Genomic DNA, 18,210 nt, shown 5'->3' on the forward strand with positions numbered 1-18,210 from the left:
TCATAGAGAGTTAGAGTGTCAGTCCTCTTGTACTTAAGTCGGCATTGTGCCTTTTGTATTACATTCGGATGCAATTTCTGTGTTTCATCGTCAATAAGAAGGTCCAAGTGATACAGTAAGCCTGAAGTGAAGCATCGGAATCTAAAACTGGACTCACAGGAGAGGTTCAAATCATAGAGAATTAGAGTGTCTGTCCTCTTGTACTTAAGTCGGCATTGTGCTTTTTGTACTAAATTCGGATGCAATTTCTGTGTTTCATCGTCAATAAGAAGGTCCAAGGGATACAGTAAACCTGAGGTGAAGCATCGGAATCTAAAATGGGACTCACAGGAGAGGTTCAAATCATAGAAAGTTAGAGTGTCAGTCCTCTTTAACTTAAGTCGGCATTTTGCCTTATGTATTAAATTCGGATGCAATTTCTGTGTTTCATCGTCAATAACAAGGTCCCTGGGATACAGTAAACCTGAAGTGAAGCATCGGAATCTAAAACTGGACTCACAGGAGAGGTTCAAATCATAGAAAGTTAGAGTGACAGTCCTCTTGTACTTAAGTCGGCAATGTGCCTTTTGTATTAAATTCGGGTGCAATTTCTGTGTTTCAACGTCAATAAGAATGTCCTAGGGATACAGTAAACCTGAAGTGAAGCATCGGAATCTGTAACTGGACTCACAGGAGAGGTTCAAATCATAGAAAGTTAGAGTGACAGTCCTCTTGTACTTAAGTCGGCATTGTGCCTTTTGTATTAAATTCGGATGCAATTTCTGTGCTTCTTCGTCAATAAGAAGGTCCAACGGATACAGTAAACCTGAAGTGAAGCATCGGAATCTAAAACTGGACTCACAGGAGAGATTCAAATCATAGAAAGTTAGAGTGTCAGTCCTCTTGCACTTAAGTCGGCATTGTGCCTTTTGTATTGTATTCGGATGCAATTTCTGTGTTTCATCGTCAATAAGAAGGTCCAAGGGATACAGTAAACCTGAAGTGACGCATCGGAATCTAAAACGTAACTCACAGGAGAGGTTCAAATCATAGAGAGTTAGAGTGTCAGTCCTCTTGTACCTAAGTCGGCATTGTGCCCTTTGTATTAAATTCGGAAGCAATTTCTGTGTTTCATCGTCAATAAGAAGGTCCAAGGGATACAGTAAACCTCAAGTAAAGCATCCGAATCTAAAACTGGACTCACAGGAGAGGTTCAAATCATAGAAAGTTAGAGTGTCAGTCCTCTTGTACTTAAGTCGGCATTGTGCCTTTTGTATTAAATTCGGATGCAATTTCTGTGTTTCATCGTCAATACGAAGGTCCAAGGGACACAGTAGACCTGAACTGACGCATCGGAATCTAATACTGGGCTCACAGGAGAGGTTCAAATCATAGAAAGTTAGAGTGTCAGTCCTCTTGAACTTAAGTCGGCATTGTGCCTTTTGAATTAAATTCTGATGCAATTTCTATGTTTTATCGTCAATAAGAAGGTCCAAGGGATACAGTAAACCTGAAGTGAAGCATCGGAATCTAAAACTGGACTCACAGGAGAGGTTCAAATCATAGAGAGTTAGAGTGTCAGTCCTCTTGTACTTAAGTAGGCCTTATGCCTTTTGTATTAAATTCGGTTGCAATTTCTGTGTTTCATCGTCAATAACAAGGTCCAAGGGATACAGTAAACCTGAGGTGAAGCATCGGAATCTAAAACGGGACTCACAGGAGAGGTTCAAATCATAGAAAGTTAGAGTGTCAGTCCTTTTGTACTTGAGTCATCATTGTGCTTTTGTATTAAATTCGGATGCAATTTCTGTGTTTCATCGTCAATAACAAGGTCCCACGGATACAGTAAACCTGAAGTGAAGCAACGGAATCTAAAACTGGACTCACAGGAGAGGTTCAAATCATAGAAAGTTAGAGTATCAATCCTCTTGTACTTAAGTCGGCATTGTGCCTTTTGTATTAAATTCGGATGCAATTTCTGTGTTTCATCGTCAAGAAGAAGGTCCAAGGGATACAGTAAACCTGAAGTGAAGCATCGGAATCTGATACTGGACTCACAGCAGAGATTCAAATCATAGAAAGTTAGAGTATCAGTCCTCCTGTACTTAAGTTGGTATTGTGCTTTTTGTACTAAATTTGGATGCAATTTCTGTGTTTCATCGTCAATAAGAAGGTCCAAGGGATACAGTAAACCTGAAGTGAAACATCGGAATCTAAAACTGGACTCACAGGAGAGGTTCAATTCATAGAGAGTTAGAGTGTCAGTCCTCTTGTACTTAAGTCGGCATTGTGCCTTTTGTATTAAATTCGGATGCAATTTCTGTGTTTCATCGTCAATAACGAGGTCCAAGGGATACAGAAAACCTGAGATGAAGCATCGGAATCTGAAACGGGACTCACAGGAGAGGTTCAAATCATAGAAAGTTAGAGTGTCAGTCCTCTTATACTTAAGTCGGCATTTTGCCTTTTGTATTAAATTCGGATGCAATTTCTGTGTTTCATCGTCAATAAGAAGGTCCAAGGGATACAGTAAACCTGAAGTGAAGCATCGGAATCTAATACTGGACTCACAGGAGAGATTCAAATCATAGAAAGTTAGAGTATCAGTCCTCTTGTACTTAAGTCGGCATTGTGCCTTTTGTATTGAATTAGGATGCAATTTCTGTGTTTCATCGTCAATAAGAAGGTACAAGTGATACAGTTAACCTGAAGTGAAGCATCGATATCTAAAACTAGACTCAAAGGAGAGGTTCTAATCATAGAGAGTTAGAGTGTCAGTCCTCTTGTACTTAAGTCGGCATTGTGCCTTTTGTATTAAATTCGGATGCAATTTCTGTGTTTCATCGTCAAGAAGAGGGACCAAGGGATACTGTAAACCTGAAGTGAAGCATCGGAATCTGATACTGGACTCACAGGAGAGAATCAAATCATAGAAAATTAGAGTATCAGTCCTCCTGTACTTAAGTTGGTATTGTGCTTTATGTACTAAATTCGGATGCAATTTCTGTGTTTCATCGTCAATAAGAAGGTCCAAGGGATACAGTAAACCTGAAGTGAAACATCGGAATCTAAAACTGGACTCACAGGAGAGGTTCAAATCATAGAAAGTTAGAGTGTCAGTCCTCTTATACTTAAGTCGGCATTTTGCCTTTTGTATTAAATTCGGATGCAATTTCTGTGTTTCATCGTCAATAACAATGTCCCAGGGATACAGTAAACCCGAGGTGAAGCATCGGAATCTAAAACTGGACCCACAGGAGAGGTTCAATTCATAGAAAGTTAGAGTGTCAGTCCTCTTGTACTTAAGTCGTCATTGTGCCTTTTGTATTAAGTTCGGATGCAATTTCTGTGTTTCATCGTCAATAAGAAGGTCCAAGGTATACAGTAACGTGAAGTGAAGCATCGGAATCTAAAACTTTACTCACAGGAGAGGTTCAAATCATAGAAAGTTAGAGTGTCAGTCCTCTTGTACTTAAGTCGGCATTGTGCCTTTTGTATTATATTCGGATGCAATTTCTGTGTTTCATCGTCAATAAGAAGGTCCAAGGGATACAGTAAACCTGAAGTGAAACATCGGAATCTAAAACTGGACTCACAGGAGAGGTTCAAATCATAGAGAGTTAGAGTGTCAGTCCTCTTGTACTTAAGTCGGCATTATGCCTTTTGTATTAAATTCGGATGCAATTTCTGTGTTTCATCGTCAATAACGAGGTCCAAGGGATACAGAAAACCTGAGGTGAAGCATCGGAATCTGAAACGGGACTCACAGGAGAGGTTCAAATCATAGAAAGTTAGAGTGTCAGTCCTCTTGTACTTAAGTCGGCATTGTGCCTTTTGTATTATATTCGGATGCTATTTCTGTGTTTCATCGCCAATAAGAAGGTCCAAGGGATACAGTAAACCTGAAGTGACGCTTCGGAATCTAAAACTGGACTCACAGGAGAGGTTCAAATCATAGAGAGTTAGAGTGTCAGTCCTCTTGTACCTAAGTCGGCATTGTGCCCTTTGTATTAATTTCGGAAGCAATTTCTGTGTTTCATCGTCAATAAGAAGGTCCAAGGGATACAGTAAACCTCAAGTAAAGCATCCGAATTTAAAACTGTACTCACAGGAGAGGTTCAAATCATAGAAAGTTAGAGTGTCAGTCCTCTTGTACTTAAGTCGGCATTGTGCCTTTTGTATTAAATTCGGATGCAATTTCTGTGTTTCATCGTCAATAAGAAGGTCCAAGGGACACAGTAAACCTGAAGTGAAGCATCGGAATCTAATACTGGGCTCACAGGAGAGGTTCAAATCATAGAAAGTTAGAGTGTCAGTCCTCTTGTACTTAAGGCGGCATTGTGCCTTTTGTATGAAATTCGGATGCAATTTGTGTGTTTCATCGTCAATAAGAAGAACCAGGCGATACAGTAAACCTGAAGTGAAGCATCGGAATCTAAGACTGGACTCACAGGAGAGGTTCAAATTATAGAAAGTTAGAATGTCAGACCTCTTGTACTTAAGTCGGCATTGTGCCTCTTGTATTAAATTCGGATGCAATTTCTGTGTTGCATCGACAATTCGAAGGTCCAAGGGATACGGTAAACCAGAAGTGAAGCATCGGAATCTAAAACTGGACTCAGAGGAGAGGTTTATATCATAGAAAGTTGGGGTGTCAGTCCTCTTGTACTTAAGTCGGCATTGTGCCTTTTGTATTAAATTTGGATGCGATTTCTGTGTTTCATCGTCAATATGAACGTCCAAGGTATACAGTAAACCTGAAGTAAGCATCGGAATCTAAAACTGGACTCACGGGAGAGGTTCAAATCATAGAGAGTTAGAGTGTCAGTCCTCTTGTACTTAAGTCAGCATTGTGCCTTTTGTATTAATTTCGGATGCAATTTCTGTGTTTCATCGTCAATAAGAAGGTCCAAGTGATACAGCTAACCTGACGTAAAGCATCGGAATGTAAAACTGGACTCACGGGAGAGGTTCTAATCATTGAGAGTTAGAGTGTCAGTCCTCTTGTACTTAAGTCGGCATTGTGCCTTTTGTATTAAATTCGGATGCAATTTCAGTGTTTCATCATCAATAAGAAGGTCCAAGGGATACAGTAAACCTGAAGTGAAGCATCGGAATCTAATACTGGACTCACAGGAGAGGTTCAAATCATTGAAAGTTAGAGTGTCAGTCCTTTTGTACTTAAGTCGGCAGTGTGCCTTTTGTATTAAATTCGGATGCAATTTCTGTGTTTCATCGTCATTAAGAAGGTCCAAGGGTTACAGTAAACCTTAAGTGAAGCATCGCAATCTTAAACTGAACTCACAGGAGAGGTTCAAATCATAGAGAGTTAGAGTGTCATTCCTCTTGCACTTAAGTTGGCATTGTTGCTTTTGTATTACATTCGGATGCAATTTCTGTGTTTCATCGTCAATAAGAAGGTCCAAGTGATACAGTAAGCCTGAAGTGAAGCATCGGAATCTAAAACTGGACTCACAGGAGAGGTTCAAATCATAGAGAATTAGAGTGTCAGTCCTCTTGTACTTAAGTCGGCATTGTGCTTTTTGTACTAAATTCGGATGCACTTTCTGTGTTTCATCGTCAATAAGTAGGTCCAAGGGATACAGTAAACCTGAGGTGAAGCATCGGAATCTAAAATGGGACTCACAGGAAAGGTTCAAATCATAGAAAGTTAGAGTGTCAGTCCTCTTGTACTTAAGTCGGCATTGTGCCTTTTGCATTAAATTCGGATGCAATGTCTGTGTTTCATCATCAATAAGATGGTCCAAGGTATACAGTAACGTGAAGTGAAGCATCGGAATCTAAAACTTAACTCACAGGAGAGGTTCAAATCATAGAAAGTTAGAGTGTCAGTCCTCTTGGACTTAAGTCGGCATTGTGCCTTTTGTATTAAATTCGGATGCAATTTCTGTGTTTCATCGTCAATAAGAAAGTCCAAGGGATACAGTAAAAATGAAGTGAAGCATCGGAATCTATAACTAGACTCACAGGAGAGGTTCAAATCATAAAAAGTTAGAGTGACAGTCCTCTTGTACTTAAGTCGACATTGTGCATTTGTATTAAATTCGGATTCAATTTCTGTGTTTCTTCGTCAATAAAAGGGTCCAAGGGATACAGTAAACCTGAAGTGAAGCATCGGAATCTAAAACTGGACTCACAGGTGAGTTTCAAATCATAGAAAGTTAGAGTGTCAGTCCTCTAGTACTTAAGTCGGCATTGTGCCTTTTGTATTAATTTCGGATGCAATTTCTGTGTTTCATCGTCAATAAGAAGGTCCAAGTGATACAGTTAACCTGACGTGAAGCATCGGAATCTAAAACTGGACTCACGGGAGAGGTTCTAATCATAGAGAGTTAGAGTGTCAGTCCTCTTGTACTTAAGTCGGCATTGTGCGTTTTGTATTAAATTCGGATGCAATTTCTGTGTTTCATCATCAATAAGAAGGTCCAAGGGATACAGTAAACCTGAAGTGAAGCATCGGAATCTAATACTGGACTCACAGGAGAGGTTCAATTCATTGAAAGTTAGAGTGTCAGTCCTTTTGTACTTAAGTCGGCAATGTGCTTTTGTATTAATTCGGATGCAATTTCTGTGTTTCATCGTCAATAACAAGGTCCCACGGATACAGTAAACCTGAAGTGAAGCAACGGAATCTAAAACTGAACTCACAGGAGAGGTTCAAATCATAGAAAGTTAGAGTGTCAGTCCTCTTGTACTTAAGTTGGCATTGTGCCTTTTGTATTAAATTCGGATGCAATTTCTGTGTTTCATCGTCAATAAGAAGGTCTAAGTGATACAGTTAACCTGAAGTGAAGCATTGGAATCTAAAACTGGATTCACAGGAGAGGTTCTAATCATAGAGAGTTAGAGTGTCAGTCCTCTTGTACTTAAGTCGGCATTGTGCCTTTTGTATTAAATTCGGATGCAATTTCTGTGTTTCATCGTCAATAAGAAGGTCCAAGGGATACAGTAAACCTGAAGCGAAGTATCGGAATCTAATACTGGACTCACAGGAGAGATTCAAATCATAGAAAGTTAGAGAGCCAGTCCTCTTGTACTTAAGTCGGCATTGTGCCTTTTGTATTAAATTCGGATGCAAATTCTGTGTTTCATCGTCATTAAGAAGGTCCAAGGGTTACAGTAAACCTGAAGTGAAGCATCGGAATCTAAAACTGGACCCACAGGAGAGGTTCAATTCATAGAAAGTTAGAGTGTCAGTCCTCTTGTACTTGAGTCGGCATTGTGCCTTTTGTATTAAATTCGGATGCGATTTCTGTGTTTCATCGTCAATATGAACGTCCAAGGTATACAGTAAACCTGAAGTAAGCATCGGAATCTAAAACTGGACTCACTGGAGAGGTTCAAATCATAGAGAGTTAGAGTGTCAGTCCTCTTGTACTTAAGTCGGCATTGTGCCTTTTGTATTAATTTCGGATGCAATTTCTGTGTTTCATCGTCAATAAGAAGGTCCAAGTGATACAGTTAACCTGACGTGAAGCATCGGAATCTAAAACTAAACTCACAGGAGAGGTTCTAATCATAGAGAGTTAGAGTGTCAGTCCTCTTGTACTTAAGTCGGCATTGTGCCTTTTGTATTAAATTCGGATGCAATTTCTGTGTTTCATCGTCAATAACAAGGCCCCACGGATACAGTAAACGTGAAGTGAAGCAACGGAATCTAAAACTGAACTCACAGGAGAGGTTCAAATCATAGAAAGTTAGAATGTCAGTCCTCTTGTACTTAAGTCGGCATTGTGCCTTTTGTATTATATTCGGATGCAATTTCTGTGTTTCATCGCCAATAAGAAGGTCCAAGGGATACAGTAAACCTGAAGTGACGCTTCGGAATTTAAAACTGGACTCACAGGAGAGGTTCAAATCATAGAGAGTTACAGTGTCAGTCCTCTTGTACTTAAGTCGGCATTGTGCCTTTTGTATTATATTCGGATGCAATTTCTGTGTTTCATCGCCAATAAGAAGGTCCAAGGGATACAGTAAACCTGAAGTGACGCTTCGGAATCTAAAACTGGACTCACAGGAGAGGTTCAAATCATAGAGAGTTAGAGTGTCAGTCCTCTTGTACCTAAGTCGGCATTGTGCCCTTTGTATTAATTTCGGAAGCAATTTCTGTGTTTCATCGTCAATAAGAAGGTCCAAGGGATACAGTAAACCTCAAGTAAAGCATCCGAATCTAAAACTGGACTCACAGGAGAGGTTCAAATCATAGAAAGTTAGAGTGTCAGTCCTCTTGTACTTAAGTCGGCATTGTGCCTTATGTATTAAATTCGGATGCAATTTCTGTGTTTCATCGTCAATAAGAAGGTCCAAGGGACACAGTAAACCTGAAGTGAAGCATCGGAATCTAATACTGGGCTCACAGGAGAGGTTTCTAATCATAGAAAGTTAGAGTATCAGTCCTCCTGTACTTAAGTTGGTATTGTGCTTTTTGTACTAAATTCGGATGCAATTTCTGTGTTTCATCGTCAATAAGAAGGTCCAAGGGATACAGTAAACCTGAAGTGAAACATCGGAATCTAAAACTGGACTCACAGGAGAGGTTCAAATCATAGAGAGTTAGAGTGTCAGTCCTCTTGTACTTAAGTCGGCATTGTGCCTTTTGTATTAAATTCGGATGCAATTTCTGTGTTTCATCGTCCTTAACGAGGTCCAAGGGATACAGAACACCTGAGGTGAAGCATCGGAATCTGAAACGGGACTCACAGGAGAGGTTCAAATCATAGAAAGTTAGAGTGTCAGTCCTCTTATACTTAAGTCGGCATTTTGCCTTTTGTATTAAATTCGGATGCAATTTCTGTGTTTCATCGTCAATGACAAGGTCCCAGGGATACAGTAAACCCGAAGTGAAGCATCGGAATCTAAAACTGGACCCACAGGAGAGGTTCAATTCATAGAAAGTTAGTGTCAGTCCTCTTGTACTTAAGTCGGCATTGTGCCTTTTGTATTAAATTCGGATGCAATTTCTGTGTTTCATCGTCAATAAGAAGGTCCAAGGTATACAGTAACGTGAAGTGAAGCATCGGAATCTAAAACTTTACTCACAGGAGAGGTTCAAATCATAGAAAGTTAGAGTGTCAGTCCTCTTGTACTTAAGTCGGCATTGTGCCTTTTGTATTATATTCGGATGCAATTTCTGTGTTTCATCGCCAATAAGAAGGTCCAAGGGATACAGTAAACCTGAAGTGACGCTTCGGAATCTAAAACTGGACTCACAGGAGAGGTTCAAATCATAGAGAGTTAGAGTGTCAGTCCTCTTGTACCTAAGTCGGCATTGTGCCCTTTGTATTAATTTCGGAAGCAATTTCTGTGTCTCATCGTCAATAAGAAGGTCCAAGGGATACAGTAAACCTCAAGTAAAGCATTAGAATTTAAAACTGGACTCACAGGAGAGGTTCAAATCATAGAAAGTTAGAGTGTCAGTCCTCTTGTACTTAAGTCGGCATTGTGCCTTTTGTATTAAATTCGGATGCAATTTCTGTGTTTCATCGTCAATAAGAAGGTCCAAGGGACACAGTAAACCTGAAGTGTAGCATCGGAATCTAATACTGGGCTCACAGGAGAGGTTCAAATCATAGAAATTTAGAGTGTCAGTCCTCTTGTACTTAAGTCGGCATTGTGCCTTTTGTATTAAATTCGGATGCAATTTGTGTGTTTCATCGTCAATAAGAAGAACCAGGCGATACAGTAAACCTGAAGTGAAGCATCGGAATCTAAGACTGGACTCACAGGAGAGGTTCAAATTATAGAAAGTTAGAATGTCAGACCTCTTGTACTTAAGTCGGCATTGTGCCTCTTGTATTAAATTCGGATGCAATTTCTGTGTTTCATCGTCAATAAGAAGGTCCAAGTGATACAGTTAACCTGACGTGAAGCATCGGAACGTAAAACTGGACTCACGGGAGAGGTTCTAATCATTGAGAGTTAGAGTGTCAGTCCTCTTGTACTTAAGTCGGCATTGTGCCTTTTGTATTAAATTCGGATGTTATTTGTATGTTTCATCGACAATAAGAAGAACCAGGCGATACAGTAAACCTGAAGTGAAGCATCGGAATCTAAGACTGGACTCACAGGAGAGGTTCAAATTATAGAAAGTTAGAATGTCAGACCTCTTGTACTTAAGTCGGCATTGTGCCTCTTGTATTAAATTCGGATGCAATTTCTGTGTTGCATCGACAATTCGAAGGTCCAAGGGATACGGTAAACCAGAAGTGAAGCATCGGAATCTAAAACTGGACTCAGAGGAGAGGTTCATATCATAGAACGTTGGGGTGTCAGTCCTCTTGTACTTAAGTCGGCATTGTGCCTTTTGTATTAAATTCGGATGCGATTTCTGTGTTTCATCGTCAATATGAACGTCCAAGGTATACAGTAAACCTGAAGTAAGCATCGGAATCTAAAACTGGACTCACGGGAGAGGTTCAAATCATAGAGAGTTAGAGTGTCAGTCCTCTTGTACTTAAGTCGGCATTGTGCCTTTTGTATTAATTTCGGATGCAATTTTTGTGTTTCATCGTCAATAAGAAGGTCCAAGTGATACAGTTAACCTGACGTGAAGCATCGGAATGTAAAACTGGACTCACGGGAGAGGTTCTAATCATTGAGAGTTAGAGTGTCAGTCCTCTTGTACTTAAGTCGGCATTGTGCCTTTTGTATTAAATTCGGATGCTATTTCAGTGTTTCATCATCAATAAGAAGGTCCAAGGGATACAGTAAACCTGAAGTGAAGCATCGGAATCTAATACTGGACTCACAGGAGAGGTTCAAATCATTGAAAGTTAGAGTGTCAGTCCTTTTGTACTTAAGTCGGCAGTGTGCCTTTTGTATTAAATTCGGATGCAATTTCTTTGTTTCATCGTCATTAAGAAGGTCCAAGGGTTACAGTAAACCTGAAGTGAAGCATCGAAATCTTAAACTGAACTCACAGGAGAGGTTCAAATCATAGAGAGTTAGAGTGTCAGTCCTCTTGTACTTAAGTCGGCATTGTGCCTTTTGTATTACATTCGGATGCAATTTCTGTGTTTCATCGTCAATAAGAAGGTCCAAGTGATACAGTAAGCCTGAAGTGAAGCATCGGAATCTAAAACTGGACTCACAGGAGAGGTTCAAATCATAGAGAATTAGAGTGTCAGTCCTCTTGTACTTAAGTCGGCATTGTGCTTTTTGTACTAAATTCGGATGCAATTTCTGTGTTTCATCGTCAATAAGAAGGTCCAAGGGATACAGTAAACCTGAGGTGAAGCATCGGAATCTAAAATGGGACTCAGAGGAGAGGTTCAAATCATAGAAAGTTAGAGTGTCAGTCCTCTTTAACTTAAGTCGGCATTTTGCCTTATGTATTAAATTCGGATGCAATTTCTGTGTTTCATCGTCAATAAGAAAGTCCAAGGGATACAGTAAAAATGAAGTGAAGCATCGGAATCTATAACTAGACTCACAGGAGAGGTTCAAATCATAGGAAGTTAGAGTGACAGTCCTCTTGTACTTAAGTCGACATTGTGCCTTTGTATTAAATTCGGATGCAATTTCTGTGTTTCATCGTCAATAAAGGGGTCCAAGGGATACAGTAAAAATGAAGTGAAGCATCGGAATCGAAAAACTGGACTCACAGGAGAGTTTCAAATCATAGAAAGTTAGAGTGTCAGTCCTCTAGTACTTAAGTCGGCATTGTGCCTTTTGTATTAATTTCGGATGCAATTTCTGTGTTTCATCGTCAATAAGAAGGTCCAAGTGATACAGTTAACCTGACGTGAAGCATCGGAATCTAAAACTGGACTCACGGGAGAGGTTCTAATCATAGAGAGTTAGAGTGTCAGTCCTCTTGTACTTAAGTCGGCATTGTGCCTTTTGTATTAAATTCGGATGCAATTTCTGTGTTTCATCATCAATAAGAAGGTCCAAGGGATACAGTAAACCTGAAGTGAAGCATCGGAATCTAATACTGGACTCACAGGAGAGGTTCAAATCATTGAAAGTTAGAGTGTCAGTCCTTTTGTACTTAAGTCGGCATTGTGCTTTTGTATTAATTCGGATGCAATTTCTGTGTTTCATCGTCAATAACAAGGTCCCACGGATACAGTAAACCTGAAGTGAAGCAACGGAATCTAAAACTGAACTCACAGGAGAGGTTCAAATCATAGAAAGTTAGAGTGTCAGTCCGCTTGTACTTAAGTCGGCATTGTGCCTTTTGTATTAAATTCGGATACAATTTCTGTGTTTCATCGTCAATAAGAAGGTCTAAGTGATACAGTTAACCTGAAGTGAAGCATTGGAATTTAAAACTGGACTCACAGGAGAGGTTCTAATCATAGAGAGTTAGAGTGTCAGTCCTCTTGTACTTAAGTCGGCATTGTGCCTTTTGTATTAAATTCGGATGCAATTTCTGTGTTTCATCGTCAATAAGAAGGTCCAAGGGATACAGTAAACCTGAAGTGAAGTATCGGAATCTAATACTGGACTCACAGGAAAGATTCAAATCATAGAAAGTTAGAGAGCTAGTCCTCTTGTACTTAAGTCGGCATTGTGCCTTTTGTATTAAATTCGGATGCAAATTCTGTGTTTCATCGTCATTAAGAAGGTCCAAGGGTTACAGTAAACCTGAAGTGAAGCATCGGAATCTTAAACTGGACTCACAGGAGAGGTTCAAAGCATAGAGAGTTAGAGTGTCAGTCCTCTTGTACTTAAGTCGGCAATGTGCCTTTTGTATTACATTCGGATGCAATTTCTGTGTTTCATCGTCAATAAGAAGGTCCAAGTGATACAGTAAGCCTGAAGTGAAGCATCGGAATCTAAAACTGGACTCACAGGAGAGGTTCAAATTATAGAGAATTAGAGTGTCAGTCCTCTTGTACTTAAGTCGGCATTGTGCTTTTTGTACTAAATTCGGATGCAATATCTGTGTTTCATCGTCAATAAGAAAGTCCAAGGGATACAGAAAACCTGAAGTGAAACATCGGAATCTATAACTGGACTCACAGGAGAGGTTCAAATCATAGAGAGTTAGAGTGTCAGTCCTCTTGTACTTAAGTCAGCATTATGCCTTTTGTATTAAATTCGGATGCAATTTCTGTGTTTCATCGTCAATAACAAGGTCCAAGGGATACAGTAAACCTGAGGTGAAGCATCGGAATCTAAAACGGGACTCACAGGAGAGGTTCAAATCATAGAAAGTTAGAGTGTCAGTCCTGTTTCACTTAAGTCGGCATTTTGACTTTTGTATTAAATTCGGATGCAATTTCTGTGTTTCATCGTCAATAACAAGGTCCCAGGGATACAGTAAACCTGAAGTGAAGCATCGGAATCTAAAACTGGACTCACAGGAGAGATTCAAATCATAGAAAGTTAGAGTGTCAGTCCTCTTGTACTTAAGTCGGCATTGTGCCTTTTGTATTAAATTCGGATGCAATGTCTGTGTTTCATCGTCAATAAGATGGTCCAAGGTATACAGTAACGTGAAGTGAAGCATCGGAATCTAAAACTTAACTCACTGGAGAGGTTCAAATCATAGAAAGTTAGAGTGTCAGTCCTCTTGTACTTAAGTCGGCATTGTGCCTTTTGTATTAAATTCGGATGCAATTTCTGTGTTTCATCGTCAATTAGAAAGTCCAAGGGATACAGTTAACCTGAAGTGAAGCATCGGAATCTATAACTAGACTCACAGGAGGGGTTCAAATCATAGAAAGTTAGAGTGACAGTCCTCTTGTACTTAAGTCGGCATTGTGCCTTTTGTATTAAATTCGGATTCAATTTCTGTGTTTCTTCGTCAATAAAAGGGTCCAAGGGATACAGTAAACCTGAAGTGAGGCATCGGAATCTAAAACTGGACTCACAGGAGAGATTCAAATCATAGAAAGTTAGAGTGTCAGTCCTCTTGTACTTAAGTCGGCATTGTGCCTTTTGTATTAAATTCGGATGCAATATCTGTGTTTCATGTCAATAAGAAGGTCCAAGGGATACAGTAAACCTGAAGTGATGCATCGGAATCTAAAACTGGGTTAACAGGAGAGGTTCAAATCATAGAAAGTTAGAGTGTCAGTCCTCTTGTACTTAAGTCGGCATTGTGCCTTTTCTATTATATTCGAATGCAATTTCTGTGTTTCATCGTCAATAAGAAGGTCCAAGGGATACAGTAAACCTGAAGTGACGCATCGGAATCTAAAACTGGACTCACAGGAGAGGTTCAAATCATAGAGAGTTAGAGTGTCAGTCATCTTGTACCTAAGTCGGCATTGTGCCCTTTGTATTAAATTCGGAAGCAATTTCTGTGTTTCATCGTCTATAAGAAGGTCCAAGGGATACAGTAAACCTCAAGGAAAGCATCCGAATCTAAAACTGGACTCACAGCAGAGGTTCAAATCATAGAAAGTTAGAGTGTCAGTCCTCTTGTACTTAAGTCGGCATTGTGCCTTTTGTATTAGATTCGGATGCAATTTCTGTGTTTCATCGTCAATAAGAAGGTCCAAGGGATACAGTAAACCTGAAGTGACGCATGGGAATCTAAAAGTGGACTCACAGTAGAGGTTCATATCATAGAAAGTTAGAGAGCCAGTCCTCTTGTACTTAAGTCGGCATTGTGCCTCTTGTATTTAAAATCGGATGCAATTTCTATGTTTCATCGTCAATAAGAAGGTCCAAGGGATACAGTAAACCGGAAGTGAAGCATCGGAATCTAAAACTGGACTCACAGGAGAGGTTCAAATCGTAGAGAGTTAGAGTGACAGTCCTCTTATACTTAAGTCGGCATTGTGCATTTTGTATTAAATTCGGATGCAATTTCTGTGTTTCATCGTCAATAAGAAGGTCCAAGGGATACAGTAAGCCTGAAATGAAGCATCGGAATCTAAAACTGGACACACAGGAGAGATTCAAATCATAGGGAGTTAGAGTGTCAGTCCTCTTGTACTTAGGTCGGCATTGTGCCTTTTGTATTAAATTCGGATGCAATTTCTGTGTTTCATCGTCAATAAGAACGTCCAAGGGATACAGTAAACCTGAAGTGAAGCATCGGAATCTATAACTGGACTCACAGGAGAGGTTCAAATCATAGAAAGTTAGAGTGATAGTCCTCTTGTACTTAAGTCGGCATTGTGCCTTTTGTATTAAATTCGGGTGCAATTTCTGTGTTTCTTCGTCAATAACAAGGTCCAAGGGATACAGTAAACCTGAAGTGAAGCATCGGAATCTAAAACTGGACTCACAGGAGAGATTCAAATCATAGAAAGTTAGAGTGTCAGTCCTCTAGTACTTAAGTCGGCATTGTGCCTTTTGTATTAAATTCGGATGCAATATCTGTGTGTCATCGTCAATAAGAAGGTCTAAGTGATACAGTTAACCTGAAGTGAAGCATTGGAATCTAAAACTGGACTCACAGGAGAGGTTCTAATCATAGAGAGTTAGAGTGTCAGTCCTCTTGTACTTAAGTCGGCATTGTGCCTTTTGTATTAAATTCGGATGCAATTTCTGTGTTTCATCGTCAATAAGAACTTCCAAGGGATACAGTAAACCTGAAGCGAAGCATCGGAATCTATAACTGGACTCACAGGAGAGGTTCAAATCATAGAAAGTTAGAGTGACAGTCCTCTTGTACTTAAGTCGGCATTGTGCCTTTTGTATTAAATTCGCGTGCAATTTCTGTGTTTCTTCGTCAATAACAAGGTCCAAGGGATACAGTAAACCTGAAGTGAAGCATCGGAATCTAAAACTGGACTCACAGGAGAGATTCAAATCATAGAAAGTTAGAGTGTCAGTCCTCTAGTACTTAAGTCGGCATTGTGCCTTTTGTATTAAATTCGGATGCAATTTCTGTGTGTCATCGTCAATAAGAAGGTCTAAGTGATACAGTTAACCTGAAGTGAAGCATTGGAATCTAAAACTGGACTCACAGGAGAGGTTCTAATCATAGAGAGTTAGAGTGTCAGTCCTCTTATACTTAAGTCGGCATTATGCCTTTTGTATTAAATTCGGGTGCAATTTCTGTGTTTCATCGTCAATAACAAGGTCCAAGGGATACAGTAAACCTGAGGTGAAGCATCGGAATCTAAAACGGGACTCACAGGAGAGGTTCAAATCATAGAAAGTTAGAGTGTCAGTCCTCTTTAACTTAAGTCGGCATTTTGACTTTTGTATTAAATTCGGATGCAATTTCTGTGTTTCATCGTCAATAACAAGGTCCCAGGGATACAGTAAACCTGAAGTGAAGCATCGGAATCTAAAACTGGACTCACAGGAGAGGTTCAAATCATAGAAAGTTAGAGTGTCAGTCCTCTTGTACTTAAGTCGGCATTGTGCCTTTTGTATTAAATTCGGATGCAATGTCTGTGTTTCATCGTCAATAAGATGGTCCAAGGTATACAGTAACGTGAAGTGAAGCATCGGAATCTAAAACTAAACTCACAGGAGAGATTCAAATCATAGAAAGTTAGAGTGTCAGTCCTCTTGTACTTAAGTCGGCATTGTGCCTTTTGTATTAAATTCGGATGCAATTTCTGTGTTTCATCGTCAATAAGAAAGTCCAAGGGATACAGTAAACCTGAAGTGAAGCATCGGAATCTATAACTAGACTCACAGGAGAGGTTCAAATCATAGAAAGTTAGAGTGACAGTCCTCTTGTACTTAAGTCGGCATTGTGCCTTTTGTATTAAATTCGGATTCAATTTCTGTGTTTCTTCGTCAATAAAAGGGTCCAAGGGATACAGTAAACCTGAAGTGAAGCATGGGAATCTAAAACTGGACTCACAGGAGAGATTCAAATCATAGAAAGTTAGAGTGTCAGTCCTCTAGTACTTAAGTCGGCATTGTGCCTTTTGTATTAAATTCGGATGCAATATCTGTGTTTCATGTCAATAAGAAGGTCCAAGGGATACAGTAAACCTGAAGTGATGCATCGGAATCTAAAACTGGGTTAACAGGACAGGTTCAAATCATAGAAAGTTAGAGTGTCAGTCCTCTTGTACTTAAGTCGGCATTGTGCCTTTTCTATTATATTCGAATGCAATTTCTGTGTTTCATCGTCAATAAGAAGGTCCAAGGGATACAGTAAACCTGAAGTGACGCATCGGAATCTAAAACTGGACTCACTGGAGAGGTTCAAATCATAGGGAGTTAGAGTGTCAGTCCTCTTGTACCTAAGTCGGCATTGTGCCCTTTGTATTAAATTCGGAAGCAATTTCTGTGTTTCATCGTCTATAAGAAGGCCCAAGGGATACAGTAAACCTCAAGGAAAGCATCCGAATCTAAAACTGGACTCACAGCAGAGGTTCAAATCATAGAAAGTTAGAGTGTCAGTCCTCTTGTACTTAAGTCGGCATTGTGCCTTTTGTATTAGATTCGGATGCAATTTCTGTGTTTCATCGTCAATAAGAAGGTCCAAGGGATACAGTAAACCTGAAGTGACGCATGGGAATCTAAAAGTGGACTCACAGGAGAGGTTCATATCATACAAAGTTAGAGAGCCAGTCCACTTGTACTTAAGTCGGCATTGTGCCTTTTGTATTTAAAATCGGATGCAATTTCTATGTTTCATCGTCAATAAGAAGGTCAGAGGGATACAGTAAACCGGAAGTGAAGCATCGGTATCTAAAACTGGACTCACAGGAGAGCTTCAAATCATAGAGAGTTAGAGTGTCAGTCCTCTTGTACTTAAGTCGGCATTGTGCCTTTTGTATTAAATTCGGGTGCAATTTCTGTGTTTCATCGTCAATAAGAACGTCCAAGGGATACAGTAAACCTGAAGTGAAGCATCGGAATCTATAACTGGACTCACAGGAGAGGTCCAAATCATAGAAAGTTAGAGTGACAGTCCTCTTGTACTTAAGTCGGCATTGTGCCTTTTGTATTAAATTCGGGTGCAATTTCTGTGTTTCTTCGTCAATAACAAGGTCCAAGGGATACAGTAAACCTGAAGTGAAGCATCGGAATCTAAAACTGGACTCACAGGAGAGATTCAAATCATAGAAAGTTAGAGTGTCAGTCCTCTAGTACTTAAGTCGGCATTGTGCCTTTTGTATTAAATTCGGATGCAATATCTGTGTGTCATCGTCAATAAGAGGGTCTAAGTGATACAGTTAACCTGAAGTGAAGCATTGGAATCTAATACTGGACTCACAGGAGAGGTTCTAATCATAGAGAGTTAGAGTGTCAGTCCTCTTGTACTTAAGTCGGCATTGTGCCTTTTGTATTAAATTCGGATGCAATTTCTGTGTTTCATCGACAATAAGA

The sequence above is a fragment of the Schistocerca americana genome, chromosome X, assembly GCF_021461395.2.
Source record: "Schistocerca americana isolate TAMUIC-IGC-003095 chromosome X, iqSchAmer2.1, whole genome shotgun sequence".
NCBI lineage: Eukaryota > Metazoa > Arthropoda > Insecta > Orthoptera > Acrididae > Schistocerca > Schistocerca americana.